This window comes from Panulirus ornatus, chromosome 64, assembly GCF_036320965.1.
Source record: "Panulirus ornatus isolate Po-2019 chromosome 64, ASM3632096v1, whole genome shotgun sequence".
In the NCBI taxonomy this organism is placed as follows: Eukaryota; Metazoa; Arthropoda; class Malacostraca; order Decapoda; family Palinuridae; genus Panulirus; species Panulirus ornatus.
This window is the reverse complement of record NC_092287.1, coordinates 990,181-1,015,324: the sequence shown is the minus strand read 5'-3', so window position 1 is coordinate 1,015,324 and position 25,144 is coordinate 990,181. Positions and strand designations below refer to the sequence as shown.

At 45.3% G+C, this 25,144-nt stretch overlaps 1 protein-coding gene across 11 annotated transcripts in view; it reads right to left on the bottom strand.

The window, feature by feature from the left end:
- LOC139746214 (octopamine receptor beta-2R-like) overlaps positions 1-25,144 on the bottom strand; it is a 413,324-nt gene that overhangs the window by 56,777 nt on the left and 331,403 nt on the right. For all 11 annotated transcript variants that reach the window (XR_011712112.1, XR_011712110.1, XR_011712107.1 and 8 more), the window contains one exon: positions 12,839-12,884. The gene's annotated coding sequence lies outside the window, so the exon portion shown is untranslated. The remainder of the gene's footprint in view (positions 1-12,838; positions 12,885-25,144) is intronic.

The window sequence follows — 25,144 nt, the reverse complement described above, 5'->3', positions numbered from 1 at the left end:
ATCCCAAAGCAATTATCTAGTGATATGTTAATGGATATCGCTTTACTCTCGTTAAATATTACTCAAAAACGTATATATATCAAAACAATTTCACAGCGCTTCGTTAATCATAAACAAGGTTCACTTTTCGGAAATGCTGACCACTGGACGCACCTGCTCGTTCTAAATGGCCAGGGAGCTCAGAGGAGACCAGGAGAGATGGTCGACATCCCAAACAATGTGGACCATTATAATGAGCCTGATGCCGGACACGAACACTGATCGTATCATACATCCAACACAAAACCTAACAGGTAATGGATTACCAACCAATACAAGCCAGGGACTGTAAACAGCAGCAGACATTGGGTTATGTTTTGGGGTAATACCACAGACCACGTATAGGATAGTACAAAGGACGAGGAACATAAACCTTAAAGTAGAAGGATGAATAAGTCGGTACGACCCTTGAGCACGATGGTATGACCCTTGAGCAAGACGGTACGACCCTTGAGCAGGACGGTACGACCCTTGAGCACGATGGTATGACCCTTGAGCAGGACGGTACGACCCTTGAGCAGGACGGTACGACCCTTGAGCAGGACGGTACGACCCTTGAGCAGGACGGTACGACCCTTGAGCACGACGGTACGACCCTTGAGCACGACGGTAAATCATCGAACTTTGAGAGATCAGTAAAATTCTTGGATATGACCTTTAAAGATCAAGTCAAACACCAATCGGTCATAGCCAAGGATCGTACCGTCGCACTCAAGGGGTCAACACATGTGTGTGTACAAAATAAGGTTATAAAACCGTCGGACGCCACGTAAATATACCTTGATAATTTAATGGTTAATAACCTTTACATTTACACAGGTGGTCGACCTTACGGTAAATAAAATCCAGTGAAGGAGGTCAATCTGACATAATAATACACAGGCAAGATTTCACTGCATATGTTGCTGAAGATTGTACAGATCAAGATATGAACAAAGCAAGGGATGATATGTTGAACACACACACACACACACACACACACACACACACACACACACACACACACACACACACAGAAAGATTTCTAATTAGTTCCGTGGAAGTGTTGTTTACAAAAGTTTACTACGTAAATCACTGAGTTATGTAAACCACCACATATTTAAGTTGACCTTCCTTAGAAAACAACAACACAGCAGATGACGTGAGTGTTGTATCGTACAAATACTTTAAGTGTTGTACTTACATTTATATTTTTGAATAATGAATCATAAAATTACCAGAAATTCTCAAAAACGCACCAAAGAAAATGTCACTTAAGAGACGAAAAAAACCCATCCGAGGGGCTGCTCTGACCTAAGCCTTTAACCTGAAGATGAAGAGGGCCTTGATCAGGTTGCGGGAAGGTGTGTACAGTGCGTCTGTTGTTCACAGATTAACATAAAGCAGGCAGGACCAACACTACAGAGGCCAGGGAGGGAAACACACGTGGACGGGGGAGACGCTGATCAATACAACTCTCATCTAACAAGGAAAACAAAAACGTTGCATCAAGACGAAAGATGTATAACGAAAAAATTTAACGAAATTGCTGAAGCTTCGTCTGGTCCTTACTGAATACATGAAGCAAAATGTTGAATTTCAGAAGTGAACTGAAGACAAAAACAACAACCGGCAGATGAATATTAAAGCCACATGAACACACAGTTCTGGTGTTTCCTTGTGATGGTCCAGCTTCCGTTGCGATCAGGCAAGGTATCTACCCTGGCGAGCGAAGGGACGGAACATCTACCCTGGCGAGCGAAGGGACGGAACATCTACCCTGGCGAGCGAAGGGACGGAACATCTACCCTGGCGAGCGAAGGGACGGAACATCTACCCTGGCGAGCGAAGGGACGGAACTTCTACCCTGGCGAGCGAAGGGACGGAACATCTACCCTGGCGAGCGAAGGGACGGAACATCTACCCTGGCGAGCGAAGGGACGGAACATCTACCCTGGCGAGCGAAGGGACGGAACATCTACCCTGGCGAGCGAAGGGACGGAACATCTACCCTGGCGAGCGAAGGGACGGAACATCTACCCTGGCGAGCGAAGGGACGGAACATCTACCCTGGCGAGCGAAGGGACGGAACTTCTACCCTGGCGAGCGAAGGGACGGAACATCTACCCTGGCGAGCGAAGGGACGGAACATCTACCCTGGCGAGCGAAGGGACGGAACATCTACCCTGGCGAGCGAAGGGACGGAACATCTACCCTGGCGAGCGAAGGGACGGAACATCTACCCTGGCGAGCGAAGGGACGGAACATCTACCCTGGCGAGCGAAGGGACGGAACATCTACCCTGGCGAGCGAAGGGACGGAACATCTACCCTGGCAAGCGAAGGGACGGAACATCTACCCTGGCGAGCGAAGGGACGGAACATCTACCCTGGAGAGCGAAGGGACGGAACATCTACCCTGGCGAGCGAAGGGACGGAACATCTACCCTGGCGAGCGAAGGGACGGAACATCTACCCTGGCGAGCGAAGGGACGGAACTTCTACCCTGGCGAGCGAAGGGACGGAACATCTACCCTGGCGAGCGAAGGGACGGAACATCTACCCTGGCGAGCGAAGGAACGGAACTTCTACCCTGGCGAGCGAAGGGACAGAACATCTACCCTGGCGAGCGAAGGGACGTAACATCTACCCTGGCGAGCGAAGGAACGGAACTTCTACCCTGGCGAGCGAAGGGACAGAACATCTACCCTGGCGAGTGAAGGGACGGAACATCTACCCTGGCGAGCGAAGGGACGGAACATCTACCCTGGCGAGTGAAGGGACGGAACATCTACCCTGGCGAGCGAAGGAACGGAACATCTACCCTGGCGAGCGAAGGAACGGAGCAATGATATCTATCCAGGATAGACGAAGGCTACTCCTTAACACTCCTTAACAACACACTTGAAGCCCACATACCAGAGGCCAGGTACCCACCAGGATAAACTCAACTCTAAGTGCCTTAAGTCGCTCCACGTGCCTCGGATACTTATACTTCAGAGGTTGCAGTAGAAGTTTGATTCTAAGTATGTGCTCGCACTAAAGCCTACGGAGAAGTCGCTCTCATCATCTTCATAGTTTCTATCTTTACAAACTGGATATTCTATCTTTACAAACTGGATATACTATCTTTCTTGATGAATATTCTGTTCATGTGTTCTTCAGTAGCATATGTTATGACACTGCGGGTTGACTACCTGTCAAACACACACTAGTCTGGGTAGGTACTGTTACCTGACTGGTAATACTAGCTGGTTATTTGAGCTATCGCTTGTTGATTGCCAGGGTCAAGGTTATCAAGTGATAACCCAACGGTTTGAAAACACAAGTGACCCACCACTAACTAGGCCACGCAATACTCACCAAGTTGCTGCGTCACGTGATTAACGTGTGGCCGGTGGAGACTCAAGTGTGGGCTGTTTTGATAACTGCTTCTCCTCTACACGTCGGAGCTTTGGAATTATCGTCTTATGTCTTTCCCAATAACCATGAACCAGAACATTTCAAAAGACGGGTTTTCCACTTCCTCCAAAATTCGTAAATACTTTCCCTGGTCTTTTTTTTTGTCCTTTCATAATTCTCTCTAGATTTCAATTAAGGCCCGACCTTGATGTGGACTTCTGTCCGTGACTGGAGCTTTCAACATTGAAATATAAATTCCACCACATTTTCAAATAATTTTCAGACCACAACAGTTGTAGGCTCACTGTACACACGACCCTTGAGTGGCACAGTTAACTGTACCAGTAGACAGTCATATACTCGTGGTTAATTATATTTCTTATATATATTACATAATTTGTTTTAATCAATTATGGTAATTATATAATATAATTCTGGCTGTTCACTTCTTTTCATTCCATCATTTGTGTTATCGTGTCAGTATATATATGTAGTATCTCTTGTTATGGGTTTTTGATTGTTGTTTACATAAATAGCCTGTGTTTCCGTGTTCTGTGCTTTATAGAGATGAACCTTCATGTATAAAACCAGCCAAGTTCATATATAGAATAATTCAACATTTTTCTTTTAGAAATGTTTTATGACATAAAAAAGTAAAATTTTACATTCATTGAAATTAATAAAAGGAGGAAATGAAAATATAAGTCTGCTTTACTACTATTCTCTTACCATAATTCACCTTCATTTAAATGAATCTATGAAGATTTTTTTTTCATGTTTATGCATTTCTAAACCTAAGGTGGAGTCAAGGTGGGAGCAAGGATGAGTCTCGACTGTTTACACTTTCCTACAAACTGCTCACGTCAGTATACCCTCACTATGTTACATGGTCCTTCCTTGTCGCTATTTTCTCGCCGGTTGATATGTCGGCAATCTATCTTGAGAGGAGGAAGACGGGGAAGGTAATCTGACCCTTAACGTTGTACAGTACATGTCTATAGGACAGAAAAAAAAAAAACCTGGCAAAAGCTAATGAGGCGACGTAGAGGAAATACCACAGGATCCCCCACCCCACACAGTGTTGTGTGGGGTGGGGGACGAGCACTGGAGACATGTAAGACGCTTACCTTCATTATTGACCTTAACACTTGTGGTACTTCCCACACTCTCACCTCTCCCTACACACACACACACACACACACACACACACACACGCTCACACACATACACACACACACACACGTACACACATACACACACACGCACACATATACAGTCACACATACACACAAATAGTAAGGATATATATATATATATATATATATATATATATATATATATATATATATATATATATATATATATATATATATATATATATTCCCTGGGGATAGGGGAGAAAGAATACTTCCCACGTATTCCCTGGGTGTCGTAGAGGGCGACTAAAAGGGGAGGGAGCGGGGGGGCTGGAAATCCTCCCCTCTCGTTTTTTTTTTAATTTTCCAAAAGAAGGAACAGAGAATTGGGCCAGGTGAGGGTATTCCCTCAAAGGCCCAGTCCTCTGTTCTTAACGCTACCTCGCTAATGCGGGAAATGGCGAATAGTTTGAAAGAAAGAAAGAATATATATATATATATATATATATATATATATATATATATATATATATATATATATATATATATATATAGCCCACGCCTCGCAACCATATAGCATTGTTGGAACCACTATTCCTTCAAACATACCCATTTTTGCTTTCCAAGATAACGTTCTCGACTTCCACAGATTTTTCAACGCTGCCAGAACTTTCGCCCTCCCCCACCCTATGACTTACTTCCACTTCCATAATTCCATCCGCTGCCAAATCCACTGCCAGATATCTAAAACATTTCAATTCCTCCAGTTTTTCTCCATTCAAACTTACCTCCCAGTTGACTTGTCCCTCAACCCTACTGTATCTAATGACCTTGCTCTTATTCACATTTACTCTCAGCTTTCTTCTTTCACACACTTTACCAAACTCAGTCACCAGCTTCTGCAGTTTCTCACCCGAATAAGCCACCAGCGCTGTATCATCAGCGAACAACAAGTGACTCACTGCCCAAGCTCTTCCATCCACAACAGACTGCATACTTGCCCCTCTTTCCAAAACTCTTGCATTCACTTCCCTAACAACCACATCCATAAACAAACTAAACAACCATGGAGATATCACGCACCCCTGCCGCAAACCGACATTCACTGAGAACCAATCACTTTCCTCTCTTCCAACTCGTACACATGCATTACATCCTCGATAAAAACTTTTCACTGCTTCTAACAACTTGCCTCCTACACCATATATTCTTAATATCTTCCACAGAGCATCTCTATCAACTCTATCATATGCCTTCTCCAGATCCATAAATGCTACATACAAATCCATTTGCTTTTCTAAGTATTTCTCACATACATTCTTCAAAGCAAACACCTGATCCACACATCCTCTACCACTTCTGAAACCACACTGCTCTTCCCCAATCTGATGCTCTGTACATGCCTTCACCCTCTCAATCAATACCCCCCTATATAATTTCCCAGGAATACTCAACAAACTTATACCTCTGTAATTAGAGGACAATATGTGATGCCAGGTGGTTTGATCAAGTAAGTAATGAAAGGGTAAGAGAGATGTGTGGCAATAAAAAGAGTGTGGTGGAGAGAGCAGAAGAGGGTGTTTTGAAATGGTTTGGTCACATGGAGAGAATGAGTGAGGAAAGATTGACAAAGAGGATATATGTGTCAGCAGTGGAGGGAACAAGGAGAAGTGGGAGACCAAATTGGAGGTAGAGAGATGAAGTAAAAAAGATTTTGAGCGATCGGGGCCTGAACATGCAGGAGGATGAAAATCGTGCAAGGAATAGAGTGAATTGGAACGAAGTGGCATACCGGGGTCGACGTGCTGTCAATGGATTGAACCAGGGCATGTAAAGCGTCTGGGGTAAACCATGGAAAGTTCTGTGGGGCCTGGATGTGGAAAGGGAGCTGTGGTTTCGGTGCGTTATACATGACAGCTAGAGACTGAGTGTGAACGAATGTGGCCTTTGTTGTCATTTCCTAGCGCTACCTCGCGCGCATGCGGGGGGAGGGGGTTGTCACTATATGTGTGGCGGAGTGGCGATGGAAATGAATATAGGCAGCAAGTATGAATTATGTGCATGTGTATATATGTATATTTCTGGGTATGTATATATAGGTATATGTTGAAATGTATAGGTATGCATATTTGCGTGTGTGGACGTGTGTGCATCTGCGTGTGTATTTGGGTGGGTCGGGCCATTCTTTCGTCTGTTTCCTTGCGCTACCTCGCTAAAGCGGGAGACAGCAACAAAGTATAATAAATGAATAAATAATTATATATATATATATATATATATATATATATATATATATATATATATATATATATATATATATATATATATTTTTTACGTTGGAGGTTACAGTCACGGACCAAAGTGCACATCAAGGGTGAGCCTTAATTGAAATATGGAGAAGATTACGAAGGGGAATGAGAAGGCACAAGGAAAAGTTTTTACGAGTTTTGGAGGAAATGAAAAGTCTTTCTTTTTAAAATGTGTCCGTCATAGTTACTGGAGGAGGGAGCCCGCAGACATACACACAAACAGACACCCACAAACATGTATATTAAATTTTTTCCTCTCGCTTCTGAACGATGAAAAAGAACGTAACACAATTTTCTTTATAACATTTACATTTTCCACAAATATTCCCAGAAACTATATTTGAATTTGAAATATACGATGGATATTTATCTTAAGAATCATATTTGTGCGTATATATATATTTTCCCCATACCACACTTGACAATATGTATATATATATATATATATATATATATATATATATATATATATATATATATATATATATATATATATATATATATATATATTTCATTCCTCTACGTGAGAGAACTACCTCAGTAATTACAGCAAATAGGCAACCGTAACGTAAAATGGACAAAAGTTGTATGATAATGATATAGCGCATCTACATATGCACTTACAGAGGAACAGGTATTTCCCATAAGTGTTTACCTAACGGTATACCTGTGTATGTCCGGGCATCGAACAAGTGACCCCGAGGAATAATTGATGGGAACTCTCGCTGGCTAGATTGTGTGTGACACATTTCCTATATGGTGGAAGGCGACTGTGAACCCATCAGGCCACTGTGCTCTGTTTCCAAGAATTTGCATGAGAAAACGAGTTGTGGGGGAAGAGATATACCTCACTCTTTCCACGACCATTCGACTTCTTAATTCATTCAGAGACTTTCAGAAAAGTGTAACAGTTGGAGAGTGAACTGGATACCTTTCATTCATGTCAAATGGACCATCATAACCAGACGAAGGTTTGAGGATCATGTAATATGTTCCTTCTGATCCAACAGGCAAAACCGAGCGATATTGTAAACAATAACCCACCTCCCAACCTCTGCTGGTGACGAAGTTTGACTCAGTTAACTGACTCACTCAAGTCATTCCATCAACATCGTTAGGGAATATCTGGGCCACTGTACACAGACACATCAAATCTTCCTTTAAAAAAGCAACAAAGAACAATTTACAGGTAAATATATTTGTTTCGCTGTGGGCGAATGTGATTGTTCTAATTGTCTCGTACAAATGTAAATGTGTTAGACAAGATTGATTGATTATAGCCTTTTGAGAGAAGGTGGGAACCATCAGTTGACTGCTTACGAGGAAAGTCGTCTTGTGTCATACATACAACATGTGGACTAATGGCAAAGGAAAAGGGGTGGGAGTTGATCCTATTGCCAAGGTCTTACAGAAGTTGATCTTACGTCGGGTAAGGTTAGGTCAGCGTTAACACTCACTACACAGAGGGTGTGGTTTACACCAAGATCAGACACCACTGAGTGATTCTCTCCTCCTCTGACTGAACACCCTCAAGTGTGTTCGTAAAGTGACTATTATCTTGCACTTTACACTGTAATATGCAGTACTTTATAGTAGTAGTAACATGTACATATTACGTATATGTAGTAAATTGAAGCACATATCCTTAGAAACAAATCTTATATGCTCGATAAAACTAGTATTACAAGTTACATATACTGTAATGTAACTTGCAATACATGGTACAGTACAGCACTCTAGCACTGAGACAGTGTGTGGCAGACAGTACGAGGCTCCAACACAGACAGTGTGTGTGGCAGACAGTACGAGGCTCCAACACAGACAGTGTGTGGCAGACAGTACGAGGCTCCGACATAGTGTGTGGTAGAGAGCGTGAGGCTTCATCACCCTAGGCAGGAGTGGCCTTCACTCCACACATTACCAGGTAGTACCTCACCTGGGCACCGCCTGCCTCCCGGCCACAAACATTATACCAGTGTGAGTGAGTTTCCTTCCTTGTCTCTCTGGGAAGACTTGCATAAAGGTTTATAGTAAATCCCAGGTAACGTTGACGGTAAAACCCGGGAACATTGACAACAAAACCTGTAAACGCTGGTCGTAAAACTCACGAGAGTTGACAGTAAGGTACAATATAATGCTACACATGATACAGAAAACTAGAAGAGACCACAACTATCCACCGCTCATGATGACGGGCAGGTAGCCCCAGCTACACCCACCAGCCAGCCACAGTTTTCAACATTTCCCTCATATAAGTCAACGAAGATATAATGAAATCAACTCAGACAAGTATAATCTAAAATGTTCTCATTGTTTTAGTATTTTTGTTAACAATGATACATGTTTATAATGTTAGTAATAAGACCATACGATCATGGGTGATTATAATACTGACGGACATAATGCTTTGGGCCCGATATGATTGAGGCCTTCAGCACGACGTTACGACACTATGGTATGATGACTTGACCCATACCATCCATCATATCCAAGAATCATAACCATTCAGCTCAAACGTCATACCGTCGTGCACCATAGAGATAGTACCGTCGTGCACCATAAGGATCGTACCGTCGTGCACCGCATGGATCGTACCGTCGTGCTTAACAGTCGTACCATCCTTCTTAAAGGATAGAACAATTTCCTGGTATATCTAGGTTGCTTTTCCTCGCAATAGATGACCATAATTGTCTTCTGGCATTCAGCGACCACACATGGCTCTCCCAGTGTATCATCACAACGTCTTTTCCGATACGCCAACAATCCATGATGTTTTGGACAAGTTGATAACTGATGTCTTCAGCAAGCTGGTCACTCAATGTTTATTACAGAATATCAGACATGAAGACCACGCTGGTGTTAGTTCCGCACTTGTGAATGTTTGACTTGATAACATGGTTGACTCTCTCTCTCTCTCTCTCTCTCTCTCTCTCTCTCTCTCTCTCTCTCTCTCTCTCTCTCTGTCTCCTAATTCTACCTTATTCCAGGGATATATACATATATATATATATATATATATATATATATATATATATATATATATATATATATATATATATATATATATATATATATATATATATATAAACATATATATATATCATCGCTCAATACTAATGTGTTACTGTTTTTCCCCAGAACATGCGTAGAGCAGGTTGCTGTAAATCCCCCAATTTATATCGTTTTATGGCCCTTGATGCCAGGCTTCCTGTCAGTAAGTGACGAGAGGGGGGACAAAAGTGAGGCCAGTAACGAGTGGTTCTTACTACCTCGTTAACTGTGATGGGAATGAAGGGCCTAATTACCTCTGGGTCGAGAGCATCACGCCCTCTCATTAGGTGTCCCATTCAAGGTTTGCTTCACATGGTTTATTGTTTAGTTTCGTACAGTCTTGAGCATTACTTATGAATATTTCCATTTAGAGACCATATTTCCCTTCCCAGGAAGGTCATTCATCTTCTCATACTCGCCATCATGAGGTATAACCATAAAGGTAATTTGTCACAGACCAGAGATACGATGTATGGAAATCATGGGTCTCTCTCTCTCTCTCTCTCTCTCTCTCTCTCTCTCTCTCTCTCTCTCTCTCTCTCTCTCTCTCTCTCGTACAACGTCATCACTGTGCCCCTCAGGACCTTCCCTCATCTCCGTCTCTCTCACGTTTCCTTTTTTTGCAACTGAATTAATTTTCCAACTGGGCGAATCTGGTCGATATTTGCCTGGCGCGAGACCATCATTTCTCGCATTTGACCCACAAAAGTAAATTAAAAATTCGTCCTTAAATTTTTTACTTTTTGGTTCAGAAAACTTTGATGAGGTGTCCCTCAAGAAGGCTAGAGAACCTCATTATGTTCACGCGGGCACGATCTCTCGTCCCTCATACCATACACCTCAGGTGATGAGGGTCATGCGGACGTGACCTGCGAGAGTCAGGTCACTGGAGAACCCCATGATGTGACCTACGAGGGACAGGTCACTGATGAACCACATGATGTGACCTACGAGGGACAGGTCACTGATGAACCACATGATGTGACCTGCGAGGGACAGGTCACTGAAGAACCACATGATGTGACCTGCGAGGGACAGGTCACTGAAGAACCACATGATGTGACCTGCGAGGGACAGGTCACTGGAGAACCACATGATGTGACCTGCGAGGGACAGGTCACTGGAGACCACCATTGTATGTACTTGGAGACACGCCCACCTTGCCCTAACATGGTCGCCAGCGCAAATTTCAGCGGTTCCCTCATGACCCACCTCATGCCGCTGGGTGAAGGGGAGGGGGAGGGGGGGTGAAGGACAGTAGACACAGCTGGGAGTTGCTTTAGTACCTAGATCTGGCAAGTCGTCAGTTACCAGTACTCTTCTGCCACTACATGAATACCGACCTTCACCATGACCTAACCTAACCCTACGTTATATCAGGTGGTCGTTATGTTAATATGTACCGTAATACAACAGTTACTACGTCATCTTATTACTAGCAATTATATCATGCAGATTATATTTCCGTTTGTGACGGTACAGAGACCGCCAATCAGAGGCTCAGGAGGCTTAGCAGAACCCAGCCTGGCGCTGCCATTCATTGGCTGGCGTCACCCTCATCACCTCAGGAAAGGATTACATCTTCCTCGTCATTGGTCAGTGACGTAAGCCACTCTACACCGCCGACACATCGCTGTTTCCCACGAATCTGAAGTGTCGCCAAGGAATAACTTGTATGGTACGACCAACGAGCACGACGGTGCGACCTACGAGCACGATGGTACGACCTACGAGCACGCCGGTACGACCTACGAGCACGATGGTACGACCTACGAGCACGATGGTACGACCTACGAGCACGCCGGTACGACCTACGAGCACGACGGTACGACTCCTGAACACGACGCGACGGTACAATGGAAGGGGTATCGTGCTACAGCGAGGCACGACACTGGCTCAGCTCGGCACAAGTTCTACAACATCCAAACAAGATGATTTTTTTTCATTTCTTTTGTCCTTCGTTGAAGTCATGACGTCATCGACCAAATACGCCTGGCGGTTGTCCACATGACTTGAGTAGACACAGACAGACGGATAGACACACAGACACACGAGTGGCAACAATATCAGGGAGAAGTGGGCAATCAGATGGATAATGATAACTATAATGATGATAATGTAATTACTACTGCTAGGTCTACCACTAGTGCTAATAATGCTCCCAGTCTGTGAAGAAATTGACATTGGTTGTCCAGAAGTCTACTACATCATCCATGAAGTGAGAGTTTACAAGACTTCACATCCACGTTGTGCTCTGTTTCCCATGTCTATTTCTTCGTCATATTTGCTCGGGAATATTGAACTTATCGTAAAAACACTAAGGCATATAAATATTGTGGTAACTAAAACCCAACTTAGGTACTAAGTAATCACTGAGTAAGTTCATTTTAGTACATTCTTGAAGTTCGGCTTGAAACAGAGGTGAGAGCAATTAAAGGACACTTGCGTTGTGGGCAATTAGAGATATATTGCAGAAGGAAAGAGAACAAGCCGAGGCAGAGAGCCTGACAAGCAATTGGTATCACTCGAGGATTACACTAAATTGGATCAGATCCTGTAACAAGTCACACTTCCCTCACCACCACCTGCGCCGCTCAGCTCACTGCACCTACGGCACAGGAGATGGCCTAGCGCACAAGGGAAGGGTGATGGTGCACGAAGGATGGATGGGGTGCACAGGGGACGACTTCCCCCTCATTCTTCTACCTGGCCATACAAGTGCTCGAGGGAACACTCTACCTTACTGTACACTACTGACGGACGCTTGAGTGTAGCCTGTCTCCACGTAACACGTCCCTATAAAACACCTCAATCAACCACAACTTGTTCAACTTAACATCCTACACTCCCTCACCTGGTGTACACAACTTGTTCAACTTAACATCCTACACTCCCTCTCCTGGTGAACTGATGTTCAACTTACCTCGTTAAGTCCACAGCACAGATGACGTCATTCACTACCGGTACACCTGACAAAGAAATAATAATATAAGCAAACCCCATTTATGGCAAACTCGAAATACACAACCTTAAAGCTGACGTGGTTACTTAAGTAAAAACAAAAAAGTGTCGTTTATCGTCAGTTTACCATCAAGATTCAGAGGGAAGTACAATCTGGTTCATTCTGGCTGCCAAGGGGAAAGCCTCACTCAAATGCTCATTAGCTCTGACACTTTTATTGCAGAACCGCGGAAAAAAATGGGTGATATATGAGGCAGTTACTAAGAGTTATACCAACTCCCCTCCACCACTGGATGAAAGTAAGCTAGCAGTCTTGTGAGAGAGAGAGAGAGAGAGAGAGAGAGAGAGAGAGAGAGAGAGAGAGAGAGAGAGAGAGAGAGAGAGAGAGAGAGAGAGAGAGAGAGAGAGAGAGAGAGAGAGAGACCCCTTGACCATGACCTTCGACCTTGATATCAACCCATGTCCCTTCTTACCACCCGCGCAAAACCAATATATGAATAAATCATTAAATGAATAAGAAAATATGTAAATGAATAAATGAATCAACAAACATATGAATAAATAACGAATCAGATAAACGAGAGAAAGTTTGAACAAGATTGGTCGTGTAGTAAACAAACCTTCCCACATAGTCGGATGACAATCATACTGACCTTTGACCTTTTGGCCTGAGGATCGATAGGCTTTCTCTTTGTCTTATCGAAAACCAAACCACTTAATGTGGTCGAGATTTACGGCCAGACTTTTAAGTAATGTTGCCGACAAGAAATTCTTATTACTAAAAAGAAAACGCCAACTTGAGGTCCTTAAGAAAAATGAATATGAATTATAATCATTCAGAGAAAAATGTCATAAAGTGATTATGAAATAACTGAAACTAATTCTGCAAAATGAGTTTATTTCAAGATGAAGCAACATTAGCAGATGTTGATGCCAGATATATCTTGCACAGATCATGTCCATTACAGTGCGTTCAGCTCAACGGTACGATCCTTCAACACGACGGTACGATCCTTTAAGACGGTACGATCCTTCAACACGACGGTACGATCCTTGAAGACGGTACGATCCTTCAACACAACGGTACGATTCTTGAAGACGGTACGATCCTTCAACACAACGGTACGATTCTTGAAGACGGTACGATCCTTCAACACAACGGTACGATCCTTCAACACGACGGTACGATCCTTGAAGACGGTACGATCCTTCAACACAACGGTACGATCCTTGAAGACGGTACGATCCTTCAACACAACGGTACGATCCTTCAACACGACGGTACGATCCTTGAAGACGGTACGATCCTTGAAGACGGTACGATCCTTGAAGACGGTACGATCCTTGAAGACGGTACGATCCTTCAACACAACGGTACGATTCTTGAAGACGGTACGATCCTTGAAGACGGTACGATCCTTCAACACAACGGTACGATTCTTGAAGACGGTACGATCCTTCAACACGACGGTACGATCCTTCAACACGACGGTACGATCCTTCAACACAACGGTACGATCCTTGAAGACGGTACGATCCTTCAACACGACGGTACGATCCTTGAAGACGGTACGATCCTTGAAGACGGTACGATCCTTGAAGACGGTACGATCCTTGAAGACGGTACGATCCTTGAAGACGGTACGATCCTTCAACACGACGGTACGATCCTTCAACACAACGGTACGATTCTTGAAGACGGTACGATCCTTGAAGACGGTACGATCCTTCAACACAACGGTACGATCCTTGAAGACGGTACGATCCTTGAAGACGGTACGATCCTTGAAGACGGTACGATCCTTGAAGACGGTACGATCCTTGAAGACGGTACGATCCTTGAAGACGGTACGATCCTTGAAGACGGTACGATCCTTGAAGACGGTACGATCCTTGAAGACGGTACGATCCTTGAAGACGGTACGATCCTTGAAGACGGTACGATCCTTCAACACAACGGTACGATTCTTGAAGACGGTACGATCCTTGAAGACGGTACGATCCTTCAACACAACGGTACGATCCTTCAACACAACGGTACGATCCTTCAACACAACGGTACGATCCTTCAACACAACGGTACGATCCTTCAACACAACGGTACGATTCTTGAAGACGGTACGATCCTTCAACACAACGGTACGATCCTTCAACACGACGGTACGATCCTTCAACACAACGGTACGATCCTTCAACACAACGGTACGATTCTTGAAGACGGTACGATCCTTCAACACGACGGTACGATCCTTGAAGACGGTACGATCCTTGAAGACGGTACGATCCTTCAACACAACGGTACGATCCTTCAACACAACGGTACGATCCTTCAACACGACGGTACGATCCTTCAACACGACGGTACGATCCTTGAAGACGGTACGATCCTTCAACACAACGGTACGATCCTTGAAGACGGTACGATCCTTCAACACAACGGTACGATCCTTCAACACAACGGTACGATCCTTCAACACAACGGTACGATTCTTGAAGACGGTACGATCCTTCAACACAACGGTACGATCCTTCAACACAACGGTACGATCCTTGAAGACGGTACGATCCTTCAACACGACGGTACGATCCTTGAAGACGGTACGATCCTTCAACACGACGGTACGATCCTTGAAGACGGTACGATCCTTGAAGACGGTACGATCCTTCAACACGACGGTACGATCCTTCAACACAACGGTACGATCCTTGAAGACGGTACGATCCTTGAAGACGGTACGATCCTTCAACACGACGGTACGATCCTTCAACACAACGGTACGATCCTTCAACACAACGGTACGATCCTTCAACACAACGGTACGATCCTTCAACACAACGGTACGATCCTTCAACACAACGGTACGATCCTTCAACACAACGGTACGATTCTTGAAGACGGTACGATCCTTCAACACAACGGTACGATCCTTCAACACAACGGTACGATCCTTCAACACAACGGTACGATTCTTGAAGACGGTACGATCCTTCAACACGACGGTACGATCCTTCAACACAACGGCACGCTGGGGCAACGGTACGCCAGGGCAACGGTACGCTGGGGCAACGGTACGCCGGGGCAACGGTACTCCGGTGCAACAGTACGTGATTACAGTGGTCCATGACCATAACGGTACGTGACTATGATAGCACGTGACTACAACGGTGAGTGACCACAACGGTGAGTGACTACAACGGTGAGTGACTACAACGGTGAGTGACCACAACGGTGAGTGACCACAACGGTGAGTGACTACAACGGTGAGTGACTACAACGGTGAGTGACTACAACGGTGAGTGACCACAACGGTGAGTGACTACAACGGTGAGTGACCACAACGGTGAGTGACTACAACGGTGAGTGACCACAACGGTGAGTGACTACAACGGTGAGTGACCACAACGGTGAGTGACTACAACGGTGAGTGACTACAACGGTGAGTGACCACAACGGTGAGTGACTACAACGGTGAGTGACTACAACGGTGAGTGACTACAACGGTGAGTGACTACAACGGTGAGTGACCACAACGGTGAGTGACCACAACGGTGAGTGACCACAACGGTGAGTGACTACAACGGTGAGTGACCACAACGGTGAGTGACTACAACGGTGAGTGACTACAACGGTGAGTGACTACAACGGTGAGTGACCACAACGGTGAGTGACCACAACGGTGAGTGACTACAACGGTGAGTGACCACAACGGTGAGTGACCACAACGGTGAGTGACCACAACGGTGAGTGACTACAACGGTGAGTGACTACAACGGTGAGTGACTACAACGGTGAGTGACCACAACGGTGAGTGACTACAACGGTGAGTGACCACAACGGTGAGTGACCACAACGGTGAGTGACTACAACGGTGAGTGACCACAACGGTGAGTGACCACAACGGTGAGTGACTACAACGGTGAGTGACCACAACGGTGAGTGACCACAACGGTGAGTGACTACAACGGTGAGTGACCACAACGGTGAGTGACCACAACGGTGAGTGACCACAACGGTGAGTGACTACAACGGTGAGTGACCACAACGGTGAGTGACCACAACGGTGAGTGACTACAACGGTGAGTGACCACAACGGTGAGTGACTACAACGGTGAGTGACCACAACGGTGAGTGACCACAACGGTGAGTGACTACAACGGTGAGTGACCACAACGGTGAGTGACTACAACGGTGAGTGACCACAACGGTGAGTGACCACAACGGTGAGTGACCACAACGGTGAGTGACTACAACGGTGAGTGACTACAACGGTGAGTGACCACAACGGTGAGTGACCACAACGGTGAGTGACCACAACGGTGAGTGACCACAACGGTGAGTGACCACAACGGTGAGTGACCACAACGGTGAGTGACCACAACGGTGAGTGACTACAACGGTGAGTGACCACAACGGTGAGTGACTACAACGGTGAGTGACCACAACGGTGAGTGACTACAACGGTGAGTGACTACAACGGTGAGTGACTACAACGGTGAGTGACTACAACGGTGAGTGACCACAACGGTGAGTGACTACAACGGTGAGTGACCACAACGGTGAGTGACTACAACGGTGAGTGACTACAACGGTGAGTGACTACAACGGTGAGTGACTACAACGGTGAGTGACTACAACGGTGAGTGACCACAACGGTGAGTGACCACAACGGTGAGTGACCACAACGGTGAGTGACCACAACGGTGAGTGACTACAACGGTGAGTGACCACAACGGTGAGTGACCACAACGGTGAGTGACTACAACGGTGAGTGACCACAACGGTGAGTGACTACAACGGTGAGTGACTACAACGGTGAGTGACCACAACGGTGAGTGACTACAACGGTGAGTGACTACAACGGTGAGTGACCACAACGGTGAGTGACTACAACGGTGAGTGACCACAACGGTGAGTGACCACAACGGTGAGTGACCACAACGGTGAGTGACCACAACGGTGAGTGACTACAACGGTGAGTGACTACAACGGTGAGTGACCACAACGGTGAGTGACTACAACGGTGAGTGACCACAACGGTGAGTGACTACAACGGTGAGTGACTACAACGGTGAGTGACTACAACGGTGAGTGACTACAACGGTGAGTGACCACAACGGTGAGTGACCACAACGGTGAGTGACCACAACGGTGAGTGACCACAACGGTGAGTGACTACAACGGTGAGTGACTACAACGGTGAGTGACTACAACGGTGAGTGACTACAACGGTGAGTGACCACAACGGTGAGTGACTACAACGGTGAGTGACTACAACGGTGAGTGACTACAACGGTGAGTGACCACAACGGTGAGTGACTACAACGGTGAGTGACTACAACGGTGAGTGACTACAACGGTGAGTGACTACAACGGTGAGTGACTACAACGGTGAGTGACCACAACGGTGAGTGACCACAACGGTGAGTGACCACAACGGTGAGTGACCACAACGGTGAGTGACTACAACGGTGAGTGACCACAACGGTGAGTGACCACAACGGTGAGTGACCACAACGGTGAGTGACCACAACGGTGAGTGACCACAACGGTGAGTGACCACAACGGTGAGTGACTACAACGGTGAGTGACTACAACGGTGAGTGACTACAACGGTGAGTGACTACAACGGTGAGTGACCACAACGGTGAGTGACTACAACGGTGAGTGACTACAACGGTGAGTGACTACAACGGTGAGTGACTACAACGGTGAGTGACTACAACGGTGAGTGACTACAACGGTGAGTGACCACAACGGTGAGTGACTACAACGGTGAGTGACTACAACGGTGAGTGACTACAACGGTGAGTGACTACAACGGTGAGTGACTACAACGGTGAGTGACCACAACGGTGAGTGACTACAACGGTGAGTGACTACAACGGTGAGTGACTACAACGGTGAGTGACCACAACGGTGAGTGACTACAACGGTGAGTGACCACAACGGTGAGTGACTACAACGGTGAGTGACTACAACGGTGAGTGACTACAACGGTGAGTGACTACAACGGTGAGTGACTACAACGGTGAGTGACTACAACGGTGAGTGACTACAACGGTGAGTGACCACAACGGTGAGTGACCACAACGGTGAGTGACTACAACGGTGAGTGACTACAACGGTGAGTGACTACAACGGTGAGTGACTACAACGGTGAGTGACTACAACGGTGAGTGACTACAACGGTGAGTGACCACAACGGTGAGTGACCACAACGGTGAGTGACCACAACGGTGAGTGACCACAACGGTGAGTGACTACAACGGTGAGTGACCACAACGGTGAGTGACCACAACGGTGAGTGACCACAACGGTGAGTGACCACAACGGTGAGTGACTACAACGGTGAGTGACTACAACGGTGAGTGACTACAACGGTGAGTGACCACAACGGTGAGTGACCACAACGGTGAGTGACTACAACGGTGAGTGACCACAACGGTGAGTGACTACAACGGTGAGTGACCACAACGGTGAGTGACCACAACGGTGAGTGACTACAACGGTGAGTGACTACAACGGTGAGTGACCACAACGGTGAGTGACTACAACGGTGAGTGACTACAACGGTGAGTGACTACAACGGTGAGTGACTACAACGGTGAGTGACTACAACGGTGAGTGACTACAACGGTGAGTGACTACAACGGTGAGTGACTACAACGGTGAGTGACCACAACGGTGAGTGACTACAACGGTGAGTGACTACAACGGTGAGTGACTACAACGGTGAGTGACTACAACGGTGAGTGACCACAACGGTGAGTGACTACAACGGTGAGTGACTACAACGGTGAGTGACTACAACGGTGAGTGACTACAACGGTGAGTGACCACAACGGTGAGTGACCACAACGGTGAGTGACCACAACGGTGAGTGACTACAACGGTGAGTGACTACAACGGTGAGTGACCACAACGGTGAGTGACTACAACGGTGAGTGACTACAACGGTGAGTGACTACAACGGTGAGTGACTACAACGGTGAGTGACCACAACGGTGAGTGACCACAACGGTGAGTGACCACAACGGTGAGTGACCACAACGGTGAGTGACCACAACGGTGAGTGACCACAACGGTGAGTGACCACAACGGTGAGTGACCACAACGGTGAGTGACTACAACGGTGAGTGACTACAACGGTGAGTGACTACAACGGTGAGTGACTACAACGGTGAGTGACCACAACGGTGAGTGACCACAACGGTGAGTGACTACAACGGTGAGTGACTACAACGGTGAGTGACTACAACGGTGAGTGACCACAACGGTGAGTGACTACAACGGTGAGTGACCACAACGGTGAGTGACCACAACGGTGAGTGACCACAACGGTGAGTGACCACAACGGTGAGTGACCACAACGGTGAGTGACTACAACGGTGAGTGACTACAACGGTGAGTGACTACAACGGTGAGTGACTACAACGGTGAGTGACTACAACGGTGAGTGACTACAACGGTGAGTGACTACAACGGTGAGTGACTACAACGGTGAGTGACTACAACGGTGAGTGACTACAACGGTGAGTGACTACAACGGTGAGTGACTACAACGGTGAGTGACTACAACGGTGAGTGACTACAACGGTGAGTGACCACAACGGTGAGTGACTACAACGGTGAGTGACCACAACGGTGAGTGACCACAACGGTGAGTGACCACAACGGTGAGTGACTACAACGGTGAGTGACTACAACGGTGAGTGACTACAACGGTGAGTGACCACAACGGTGAGTGACCACAACGGTGAGTGACCACAACGGTGAGTGACCACAACGGTGAGTGACCACAACGGTGAGTGACTACAACGGTGAGTGACTACAACGGTGAGTGACCACAACTTTATGGGTGTGTACAGTTACCCTCCCGATGAAATCATTCTGCGTTGACCTGAGAATTCTCAACTGTGATGTAAGACATTTAGTTGGAAGTGTAGCTCACACAGGCGAACCGACCTCAACCTCAGGCCAAAGAGTTTTTTTTACAAGCTTTTTAATCTTTCCAAAACCACCCGAGCAAGACTCACAAAGCTTTGCCAAAAGCTTCCTCCACCTCGTCATATCCTCTGGGGATAATCTTTAGCTACACAGCTCGCGTAATGGTTTGAAAGACGAGTTTTTTCTTTCATTTATCCTTGATGCTCATTCTTGAAGAATCTAACTTTGTGAAAACCCGTTTGAATAATGCAAGGTTTATGAGTCATGCAATTCAAAATACTCATAATCACAATATTTAGTTCCAGATAAACTCACAAACATTTTTTTCATTAACTTAACAACACCAGCAAAATGATCTTATATCTCGGAAATACAATACTTATGGATCAACTTTTCCCTCTTTCTTTCTCAACATTGGCGTTCCTCAGGAAACTGTCTCGTCTCCTGTGATTATATCCTTTAGATTAACGGTTTTGTTTCTTCTGTAGATAACTAGATACACTCACACGCCGACCACTCAACATTCCAGTTCTTTCTTATTCCTTCTCGAATCCGCCGAGGTCTCTCGTCCTCGATGTCCGTCCCTGCTCCTCAACTTCCTCAAAACAACTCATATTTGGATTGAACATTCCAGTGAGGCACATTCAACCAAGAATGGTGTAACGCCATTGAAACCAATTTCCTCCCATTTCTTCTTTGTAAAACTCCTCATACCTTCCTCATCTTCTTTGATAACTCTGTAAGTCCACAGCTCAACACAAGATCCCCGGGTATCACCGTAAGATCTGATCTCTCCTGATAACAACACATTTGAAGAAACTGGGAATCCTGTTTACTTGCTGCAATGTTTTCCCTTCGAAACAGCTGTTTCTATTATATAAAAGACTGATATGTTCTTGAACGGTGTGTTGCGTCACATCTGGGGAGGCAACAGTCTCCATGCCTATTTGACTATAAAGTCAAGCAGTTTGTGTTATTTATCTGGGTTTTCAAGCTGTTTTTGATGAGGTTTCGCATCAAAGGTCACGAGCAAAAAATCAGTCACATCGATGGGGTTGTGTTTCAGTGGATGAGAAATTGATTAGCTGGCCATAAACAAAGAGTTGTGATTGATGGTCAAGCCTCAGAATGGTTAGACGCAACAAGTGGAGTGCCACAAGGATGGATCTTGGGACCGGTTCTCTTCCTCATATATATTAATGATACTGATAATGGGCTGCATTGAAAGATATTAATATTCGCTGATGATACAAAGCTGCGAAATATGTCTACAAAAGACCACGAACATCAGTAGCTGGAAACTGACTTAGACACCTTGATGGGCTGGGCTCATAAGTAGCAAATGAATGTAATATCGATGATTTGCAGAGTTTTACATATCGGCAGTAAAAACGAAAATGTAAGCTACAGTATGAATTACGTTGAACTGCAAAAGGTACACGGGGAAAAAGATTTGGGAGAAATAATCTCTTGTGACCTAAAGCCAAATAAGCAGTGCACAGAAACAGTGAAACGAGCGAACAACATTCTTGAATTCATAGGTGGAGCCTTCGAGTTTACGTCCAGGGAAATTATTGCTACTCTTTACAATTCATTGGTTTGTGTACATCTTGAATATTGTCGTCAGTTTTGGTCACCCAACTTGAAAAAAGACAGAGAAAGGAGGGAGTGCAGCATCGAGCTGCCAAGATGATTCCCGGGCTGAGAAAGAAATCCTACGAGAGCAGATTAAACAACTTCAATCTATTTAGCTTAGAAAAAAGAAGATTAAGAGGTGATCTAATACAAGCATTCAAACTAATCATAGGTTTTGATAATCTTTATATAAAAAGCTGCTTAAGACTTGATTCATCCGATATCACACGTAGTAATGCCTACAAACTTGTGGGCAAACATTTTACCTCTGTGGGGCAAAATGATATTTACTAACAGGGTTGTTAACATTTAGAATGATCTAAGAATCCATATTAGCGAGACCACGTAATATCCGACGAACCCATGCATCACATGATGAGTATGTATGTGTCTGTGGGCAACTAAAGGCTGGGCCGTTGTTATGTCTGCATCTTTCTCTACACTTCTAAACTTTGGAACTCTTGATCTACTCCATGTCTTTTTTCCAACAAACGAGACCTGAACATTTCTACACGAAGGTCCTGCACTTTCTTCAAAATTCTTAGATACTTTTTCATCTTCTTTATCGGTTATCTTTTTTGAATCGTTTTTAATATTTCACTTAAGACCTAGACTGGAGAACAACTTTTGTGCACGAGCAGAGAGAACCTTCGACGTACAAGAGGCAAGCCTTCAGTGTTGCCCAGTCCAACATTTGACTTTGCTCTATAATGACATACTTTGATAAACCGACGTTAGAGAGTGGCATTCCCGTTCCACAGAACGTTTCCTTTTTGTCCCCTTCGAGTGCCGACAGTCCGACATCGTTGATAAGCTTCGCTACTTTCTCCCAAGGACCAATAGCCATCGACTCTCACTAATGACCATCAACTGTCGCACTCACCTGTCGCGTCCAGCCCCAGGCAGCTGGAGATAAGGCTGTGAATATCTCTCGTGGATTCTGACTGGAGAGGACGGGTACTGGGAGGTGAGGACTCTGGGAAGGATCATGTACTGAAAGGTTCACAAGAGTGTGGAGATCATGACAAAGTTGAGGAAAGTGAAAAAAAAGATAGTTGATCTTTGGACTGAACTGAGGTCCATCACTGCTAACATTCAACTGTTCTATCTGCGTTTCCTTCGATTTTTGGTGAAGTTGGGGGAGGTAACTGTGGCTGGCTGGCATCAGCCTATGTGGGCCAGGCCAGGCCAGGCCAACCTTGGCCAGCCTTGGCAGTGACAACTCAGGTCTCCCTGGATATCTCTACCGCTGGCCAAATTCTTGTTTGGCAGCACGCCAGCTGACTCCCCTCACACCTCAACACCAGAAGTAAAGATAAGATGATAACCAGTGGAAGAGGAAGACAAAGGAATTACAACGATGAAGGAGGCGAACCAGAGGGAACAGAACACAGTAGCAAAGACAAAAAAAAGTTAAACAAATTGGTAATGGAACACAAGAACGTCAAGATCAAGACATAAAAGACAAACAGAAGGAAGATCCGGCTGTAAGTAAAGTGTAAATACAACACAGGTGAATGTAAACGGATGACCAAAGCCACTACGCCAAGGATTGTAAACACTGCCTATTTCTCCCGACTATAAACACAACTTTCTTGCCAAGGTTGTAAATACTGCCCTATTTCCTAGGCTGTAAAAAACTACCTACTTCCCCTGGGGTTGTATATAAAGCCTACTTTCACCACACCATGACTGCTGATATTGCCTACTTCCCCGGGTTTGGAGAGAGAGAGAGAGAGAGAGAGAGAGAGAGAGAGAGAGAGAGAGAGAGAGAGAGAGAGAGAGAGAGAGAGAGAGAGAGAGAGAGAGAGAGAGAGAGAGAGAGAGGTTGTGATAAGAGCTACCCTCCCATTAACCTCCCCATCCTATACAACAAAGGCACTTTACTGACATCTTTTCTTATAATTTTCTTGTTAGATTTCACGTTACATCATCTGGTTGTTCAGTCGCTTCATCCTTCAGAGAACCGTTCACTGATAACGTCGTCTAACTGGTGTGAAAACATCAAGTTGTGAGCAAGTCACCGCTGTGAGACGGTCAAATTTACGCATCGAACATTTCGCTGTCACAGTTCTCTTAATTCTTGGCACCGTCTTTGTTACCCGCCTCTGGACATGTGTATAAGTATACACATGTACATATATACATATGCGAGCCACACTAGATATGTTTCTGTATTAAGCAATGTTGTGAGAATCATATTTGAAGCGTTTTTGTCACACGTTAGATAAATATGTGACCTCAGATGTGGGGCACTTGTGACCCTGATCATGATGATGAAGGACCACCAAAAGTGTCACAGCGAATCATTTCGGAAACAACTTATACAAAATTCCTGGAAATATATTATTGAGCGTCCGATCAGATCGACTGCTGGACATTTGTCATCTTTCACAGGAGCCAAGATTGCCTCACAGAACCAGAGCTCCGTGGACGGGGAACTGAAAAGGAGAAGATGAAGAAGTGAAAAAGAAGAAGAAGAAGAGGAAGAAGAAGAAGAAGGAGAAGAAGAAGAAGAAGAAGAAGAAGAAGAAGAAGAAGAAGAAGAACAAGAAGAAGAAGAAGAAGACAAAGAAGAAGGGAATGAAGAGTATATGACAATGATATCACATGGAAACTCAACAGAACACATCACCTTCAGTGTTGCCTTACAGGCAGTGTTGCATCTGCCACTGTAAAGCGTGT